Source organism: Tamandua tetradactyla, chromosome 7 (genome assembly GCF_023851605.1).
Source record: "Tamandua tetradactyla isolate mTamTet1 chromosome 7, mTamTet1.pri, whole genome shotgun sequence".
Lineage (NCBI taxonomy): Eukaryota > Metazoa > Chordata > Mammalia > Pilosa > Myrmecophagidae > Tamandua > Tamandua tetradactyla.
Genome location: NC_135333.1, coordinates 42,802,377 through 42,810,979, shown reverse-complemented (window position 1 = coordinate 42,810,979; position 8,603 = coordinate 42,802,377). Strand labels below are relative to the sequence as shown.

Below are 8,603 nucleotides of genomic sequence, written 5' to 3'. Positions count from 1 at the left end.
TCTCCATCAATCTCTTCACAGTTCCTCCAAAGTCTTCCCCTTAGCCATCCAAAACACAGTTCCAACAGATCTGGCATTTGCAAACCGCAGCAGCACCCCACTCTCCGGTACCAACTCTGTTCTAGTTTGCTAGCTGCCGGAATGCAACACACCAGAGACGGATTGGCTTTTAATAAAAGGGGATTTATTTTGTTGGTTCTTCAGAGGAAAGGCAGCTAACTTTCCACTGAGGTTCTTTCTTACGTGGAAGGCACAGGATGGTCTCTGCTGGTCTTCTCTCCAGGCCCCTGAGTTCCAACAACTTTCCCCGGGGTGACTTCTTTCTCCAGCTCCAAGGGCCCGGGCTGAGCTGCAAGTGCTGAGATGAGGAATGCCAAGCTGCTAGACTGTGCTATATTGCGTTCTCTCATTTAAGCACAAGCCAATTAAGTTAAACGTCACTCATTGCAGCAGACATGCCTCCTAGCTGACTGCGGATGTAATTAGCAACAGATGAGATTCACCTACCGTTGGCTCATGTCCACAGCAACAGAACTAGGTGCTTTCACCTGGCCAAGTTGACAACTGAATCTAACTACCACAAGGTGTTTTGATGTTTTCTTTTTAAACACTACAAATAACCTGTGCTAAGTTGAGTTTTGCATGTGGTGTGAGGTGGGATTTTGTCTTTGTTCCCCAGTCCACTCATCAAACACCCCATCCTCCCCTCGTATCTGAGATACTCTCCCGTCACACACCAAGGCTTCATTCACACCATGGGTTTGATGCTGCTATCTTCCATTGCTCAGCTCATCTTTCTCCCTTTACCAAATGCATTATTTTCCTGAGGTCGCTGTAGCAAAAACTCACAAATGTGGCTGTTGGCAACAATGGAAACGTGTTCTTGCATGGCTCTGGGGGCCAGAACCTGAAGGCAAGAGGTGTCAGCAGGGCCACACCATCTTCACAGGCTCAGGCCGAGACTCTGTCCCCTGCTTCTTCCAGCTTCTGGTAATCCTCAGCATTCCTTGGCTTGTGGCTGCATCCATCTAATCTCTGCCCCCCCGTTACCTTCTTCTCCATGAATACTCTGTCTGCCTCACCTTTTCCTTATCAGGACACCTGCCACTGAATTCAGGGCCCATCTGGATAACTCGGGAAGTTCTCTTCATCTCAGGAGCCTTAACTAATGTCTGCAAGGACCCTTTCTGCTGGGAAGGTCAACCTTAGAGGTTCCAGGAATTATAAAGTGGACATGCCATTTGCGGAACCCCCAGTTGACCTGCTATTATATAGATAAAAATCTCCACTTTGCTAAACTCTGGTATTATTTCTAATAATTCTTTTAGAGGTGGCATAGATTTCTCTTTAACAATTATTTACTCTGCAAGTAATGGTAGTTTTAGTTTCTTCTTCCCAATCTTTATGTCTCTCTCTGTCTTTTATGGTTGATCATTTAGTTTTGTGTTGACTGGGGGTTTAAATTGCAGTGTTGAATAGAAGTGTTGATAGCTGGCATCCATTCTTCGTTCTTGAAATTAAAGGGCATCTTTCTAAGATGCCCCACTTTAGAATAATGACTTTTTTCTAGGTGTTGCCAGTTTGTTTATTTTTATTTTTTAATATATACTCTTTTTTGGTAAGGATATCTAGTAATTTTTTTAATGTAGAAAAAAAGTGATCACAAATGAGGGTTAATATTTTCATTAAACTTCTTCTTGAAATGTAATGTACATAGAGAAATCAACACATAGGTGTAGAGCCCAGTGAGTTTTCATGAGATGAACACACTCATCCAAGCAGCACAAGATCAAGGAAGAGGATGGTGGGGAACCAGAAGTCTGTGCCCCTGGCAGTGAATACCCCTTCCGCATGTGATGTTCTCCTCACCCCATAGATTAGATTTGCCTGTTTTTGTCCTTTGTAGATGAAACCAAGCTTCATGTATCCTTGTGCCTGGCTGTTTTCACTTGAACTTTATCCATATTTTTGCATGTTGTTGCAGATTATTGAGATTCTTGCTGTATTTATTTGATTGTAAGAGTATATTCATTCCATTGTTGATGGGCAATTCCTAGTTGTAAACCCTAATGAATAGTGTTATGATAAACTTCCTCTCTATCTTTTGGAGAACCTATGGATGTATTTCTGTTAGGTGGGAACCTAGGATTAGGATTGCTATGCAGAAGATATGGGTATGTCGAGCTATAGAAACTTCTCCAGGTGGTTTCCCAGAGTGGTTGTTCCAATTATACCTCCACCCGCAGGACGTAAGAGTTGCTTTTACTCTTCATCTTTGCAGAACTATTGTCTGTCTTTTATATTCAGGATCTTGTGAATATATACTGGCATTGGATGATGGCTTTAATTTCATTTCCCTGATGAATAATTAAGTGCAGCACATTTTCGTAGGCTCTTTTGACCATTTGAGTATCATTTTTGTGTAATGACTCTTCAAATCTTTGATCTATTTTACTAGTGGGTTGCCTATCCTTGTATTCTTGATTTGTAAATATTTTAAATATCCTTTACATACAAGCCCTTCATATATGATGTACCATGTGTATTACAACAATTTCACCTCATTCTGTCTCTTGAAATTTAGCTCTGTTAATGGTGTCTTCTGATGGACAGGTGCTCCTAATTTTAACTCTGTTCATCATTTCTATTATTTTTCCTTTATCATTTAGCATCTTTTATATGTAAAGTTCAAGATCTTTACCTATTCCAAGACCATACATGTGTCATTCTATGTACTCTTTCAGAAGCATTGTTATGTTATATTTCAAGCTAAAATCCATCTCTGATGTCTGCATATGGTGTAAAGTATTCTTTATGCATATTCTGTCAGCCTAGTACCCTTTACTGATGAAACCATCTTCTTTCTTCTACACTGCAGTATCATTTTTATCAAAAGTCAGGTAATTATAAATGTGTCAATCTGTTTTGGACTCTCCTTGTGGTTCTGTTGATCTGTTCTCTAGTCTCACACCAAAATCACACTCCCAGCATGATTATAGATTTATAAATCTATATAAAGGCACTTCGTAAAGAGTGCTGCAAGTGATACAGATTTTTTACTCAACTTACCGATTTCTACAAGCACAAAAAGCCCCCTGGATTTTTATTGTGATTATATTAATCTATTGACTTATTTAGGAAAATCTTTTTTTTCATCTTTACAACATTCACTCTTCCTATTAGCAAACATGAATGACTCTGTTAATGGAGGCCTTTAATTTTTCTCAAAAAAAAGTAGGTTATGGGATGCAACAATGCTTTTCAAACTATCTGTGCTGTAGGAACTATTGTTTTGTTTGTTTGTTTGTTTCAAGTGCAGTACATTTGTATAATGAAATAAAAATAGTGTGGTAACGTCAAAATTGACAGCAGAACTTCCATACTGACATATTTAAAATGTTTATCTCATTATAGACTAGTAACAAACATTTCACAATCCACACTTTGTGTAGTGCTGATATATAGGTTTTTTATATCTTTGGTTACATTCACTTCTAGGTATTTGTGTTTTTTACAGTACTGTAAAAATATTTTAACCTTTTTAAAAATATTTCCTTGATCCTGGTATGCAAACATATATTGAATTTGGTATGTTTACCTTACTTCTGGCATCATTGTAAAATTAAGTTGTTTGTTCTAATAGTGTGAATTATTTTGAATACTTTTGGTTTTTTTGTAGATATTCTAGTGTTCTAGATGTGTTGGAACGTTCTGTCCATGTCTCGTTTTGTAGAGGTTTTTTTTTTTTCTGTTTTTTTTTCCCTTTTCTGTTTTCTTTATCAGGCATGGATATTGAAACTTTTCCTGCATCTATTAAGATAATCATTTGAGTTTTCTTAGGAAAGTGAACCATTACAAAATTATATAGTGAATATATTCCTAAAAACACATTTTTTTTCACTAAAGTTTACTTTATTGTATAGTATTTATTGTTATGTTAACATTGCTACACCAACTTTATCTGGTTACTATTTGCCAGTTTTTTTTTCTCTCTTTGCTTTCAGCCTGTGACAGTTTATTCATATGTGATACCTGTATTGACGTATTTACCATTTTTCTGTGATCATAATTGAGTTTGTCCACTATTTATACATATATTTTTTTCTTTATCATATCCAAATGAGACATAAACTCCAGCAAGCACTCAGAAGTGGTGGTAACAACTTGCCTAGCAAATAGATGCTTTTAATTTTTATTGTTATGAACAGTATTTTCTGTTTTTATTTGCTCTTATGTTTTTTTTAAAGTATATTTATATACTTAAAAAATATACTTGGCAAATATATATTATATATCTTATATATTTGCCAAGATATTTTATTATCTTTAATTTCAGATACCTCTTGCCATATTTTTTTCTTGTAATTAAACACTGAGTCCAAACTTATCTTTCTTGTGGTTTTTGGATGGCAAAGCTTCTGGGCCTTGAATTCCTGAGAACGGTTTATTGTGCCTTCAAACTTGAATGATAGTCTGGTTGGATAAAAGCTCTGTTTTCCACATTTGCAGTTCTTTCCTCTAATACTTTGAGAATGCTACTCCATCAAGTTCTTTAATATTCCCTTATTATAGTAAAATTAAAGTTTTGAAAATGTTGAAAGCTTAGAAAGATAAAGAAAAGATCACATACAAAGAAACAAGAGTACAGTTGATAGACTTTTAGCAGTAGCCCTGGAAACAAGAAATATATTTATTAGGTGAATTTAAATTTCCTGATCAGTTCTCACATTTATTTTGGAATGTCGTCCACAATCCAATATGTTGTTGTTGACGGTGGGCTCCTCCAATGCCCTTTATTACAGCCATGAACTCATTTTCTCTTGGGGAAACCAGGCCCCAGTCCATGGCAGCCCCCAAGAAGTGTAGGGGGATGGGGTGTGGGCCCCCTAGTGCAGGGGTCCCTGGCACCAGTGCCCTGGCAGTTACTCCCTAGGGCCTCCCAGTTGAGGGTGCCAGGAGGAGGTTTTGGGAGGACATGGTCTAGATTCTGAGTCTCCAGCACCCCCAGAAGTAAATTCCTTCTCTACTTCTCCCAAGAACAAGCCTCCGTGTTCCCTCATTTTGCTCCCAGCCCTGGCCCAGAGTTTCGATGTGCAGTAAGGATAGCATGAGCCAGTGTTGGGGAGCAGCAGGCTCAGGGGTCCTCTTCTCAGCTCAATCTTCCCAGTCAGGCTCAGCCAAGCCAGACACGGCCCTCACCTGGAGGGCTTTGGCCATTTTCTCCACTTCACTGTGGTTTCCTTCCCAGCTGTGGGTGTGGCAGTGGGGCTGGTGCAGCATCTTGGTGGTGCCCAAGCCCACCCAGTCCCTCTGCCTCCTGCCCTCACGTGGGAGCAGTGTGCCCCTCTGCCTGGGAATGTGCCTGTGGCCACAGTGCCATGTCTCTGGCTTTCACTGCTGTCCACTGCCCTGTCCCGTGCCTGATTTGCAGTTAGGTGCCTTCTCACCTCTTATTTTTGCTTTTCCTTGTTTCTCTTTCTCATTATTTTGGATAAAGATCATCTTAAAAATTAGTATAGGCTTCCGGGGGAGATGCTGTACCACTGCTGTCCCTGGACCCCGCCTGAAGCCCCCTGCCCATCTCAGCTCTGCTCCCCCCACCCAGGCCGCCTGAAGCCCCTGCCCATCTCAGCTCTGCTCCCCCCACCCAGGCCGCCTGAAGCCCCTGCCCATCTCAGCTCTGCTCCCCCCACCCAGGCCGCCTGAAGCCCCTGCCCATCTCAGCTCTGCTCCCCCGACCCAGGCCGCCTGAAGCCCCTGCCCATCTCAGCTCTGCTCCCCCCACCCAGGCCTGCTCTGTAGGATGAACGTGGACCAGCTGGTGCTGCTGCACCTTGACTGAAAAATTCACTTCTGTTTGGGAGGCAGGGGCCCTCCTGGGAAGTTCTCCCATTTCCCAGTGTAGAGGGGAGGACAAACTGGACATCTTGAAAGTCGAAGGTTGCCTTGGAGAAGGGGCTTGCGTGCAGGTTGAGAGCTGCAGTGGCAAAACCCTTGGGTTTGGGGGCCCAGGCACATGAGAGGTTCTGGTGGCAGCAGGAGGCACACCCAGAGAAGGCGGGAGCTGTGAGGGAGAGGACCCCCTTCCACAGCACAGAGAAGCAAAGAGGGAGAAGGCCCACGCCAGGCCAGCATGCAGGGGCCATCCCCCTGCCCTCCGCCGCCCCAGAAGAGCTTGGTGAGCTCAGGGTGACGATCACAGCCCATCCCGGCAGCCCTACATGGAGCCCTGCACCAGGAAACACAGAAGAGCCCCGAGTCACAGTGGGAGATGATGCTCCGTCCCGTTGGGGAACCTCAGCTGGATTCCGCATTCTCCAATGAGTATGCACAGGGGACTCAACCAGCCCATCCCAGCCTACCCCATGGCTCCAAGAGTGGGGCCACACCCCTAAAGCCCTGTCTGGCCCAGGTGGGAGCACAAGGCTGGGAGTGGTGCCAAGGCAAGGGGAAAAGGGAGCTACATATTTCCACAGCTGCTTCTGGTTGGAGAGACCCTGGGACTCCACACGATGACTCTGACATGAAAGAAGGTAATTCTGCTGACCACAGAAAGCCCCAGGACTCCTGGCACACACCACACTGGAGGACCTCATCAAAGATACAGCCCCCAGGTCGCCCCCACTCCCATGGCCAGACTACTCCCCCAGAGCTCACCCCTGCAAAAAGGACTGCCACCCAGGTGGTGTACGTATTTTCTATAAGATGGTCCCTAAAGCTGCAGAAGCTGTACGGAAGAGCCAGCTGGAAATTATTGTCCCTTTGCATATCTAGACCATCTCTAACAAGACAGAGAGAGACACAGCCCCTCCGAGCACACAGTTATTTGTCTTTCAGAATGATCTAAAACTTCTCCCACAACAGCCTTCAGCTCCAACCAAGCAGGACCAGAATTTTCTCCAGACTACCGGTGTTGCAGCCAATATCACCCATTCTAGCAGCAGCAACCAAGCCTGCTGCAGCCCCACGTGCTGTGGACTAGAGAATCCTAGAGTGGAAAACAAACTTGCTCCTTCTGTAGGCAGCCTTGCCAGCCCCACCCCACTACCTCCAGAGGGTACTGGACCAAACTTGATGGCTAACAACTGACCAGTGACCCCTGTCTCAGGAGAGCAGTAGCTCTTCTGCAGATCCAAAAGCCCACCAGTGCCCAGTGGAGAGCCACACATACTGGGGAAGAACCCTGATGGACTATCTCAGGGGAAGCTGGAGCACAGGGAGTGCTCCTTACAAATTCTCAGAAATATCCAGCACATGATTTTTCCAGTGAGAGGGGATTCACAGGAGGACAAAGTGGGGGAAACTAGGCTATTAGGTGGATCTCAGAAGAAACCAGAAGAATTGATAACAGCCGTGAAGCTCAATCCCAAAGCCCAGATAAGGGACCTGGGCCCCTCACAGATGTGGGAACTCGATTTGGCCCTAAAGGACATGGAGATGTGCCCTTTTCTCCAGATGAAATGGTCCCGCCTTCCATGAATTCCCAGCCTGGGCCCATAGGACCCAACCACCTGGACCACATGACACCTGAGAAGATTAAGTGAGCTGATACTGCAGCAGGAGTTTCATGAAGAAGAGAGGAAGAAGCAGGACCAAGTGATTATAGAGCAGTGCTGTCTGAGTTTGCAATGCCCAGTTCTGCCCCATTCTACCAGGGCACCATTGAGATTGTGGCCAGCTCAGAGGGAGACTCCCCTCCAGCTCTTTCTCCCAACTAGCCATCAATGAACAACAAGCCAGAGATGGACATCAATTCCCAGAGTCCTCGATTTCAGGTCCGAACACCGAGGTTCCAACCTCCGCCCACTGGGATTGACCCAGCCCTTCTCACTATTAACAGATGCCTTCTCTGAATGCAAGGGGACCCAACATACCTCCTCATGGGGACCCACTGGGGCCTGGTAATACCACACAATCTTATGCTGGGCATGCATTCCATTTGCTAAACTGCTGGGATGCAATATACCAGAAATGGGTTGGCTTTTTCAAAGGAGATTTATTAAATTACAAATATACAGTTATAAGGCCCTGAAAATGTCTCAATTAAGGCATCAACAGGACGATATCTGGACTCTGAAGAAAGGCCACTGGCAGCTGGGACCCCTTTGTTCGCTGGGAAGGCACGTGGCTGGTGTCTGCTGGTCCTTGCTCCCAATTCTATTGCTTTCAGCTTCTGATTTCAGTGGCTTTCTCTCTGTATCCCATGCGTCTTCTTTTAGTGTCTCTGGGATGTTTTTCTCCCTAAGTTTCTGTGGCCCTTGCTTAGCATCTCTTGGGGCTTTCTGTCTTTAAGCATCTAAGCTTTCTCCAAAATTTCTCCCTCTAAATTGACTCCAGTAAGTGGATTAAGACTTATCTTGAATAGGCAGGGTCACATCTCCATGGAAACCACCTAATCAAAAGGTCCCACCCACAAAATTGGGTTAGAAGAACATGGCTTTTCTGGGGTACATGAGTTTCAAACTAGCACAGCACTGGTACAGAAGCCTCTGATGGTACCTCCCTCCAGTGCCGTCTCCTCCAGTAAGTTCCATTTCCACACAACAGCCCAGCAGGGGCAGTTGCCCAGAAGGCAAGAATTTTTCAGGAGAAGGCCCCCTTGG

The 8,603-nt window shown here is 44.4% G+C and overlaps 1 pseudogene; it reads left to right on the top strand.

Annotated features, from left to right (window-relative positions):
- The first annotated feature begins 6,271 nt into the window (after positions 1–6,271).
- LOC143690427 (B-cell CLL/lymphoma 9 protein pseudogene) lies at positions 6,272–7,816 on the top strand (annotated as a pseudogene).
- The last annotated feature ends 787 nt before the right edge of the window (positions 7,817–8,603 follow it).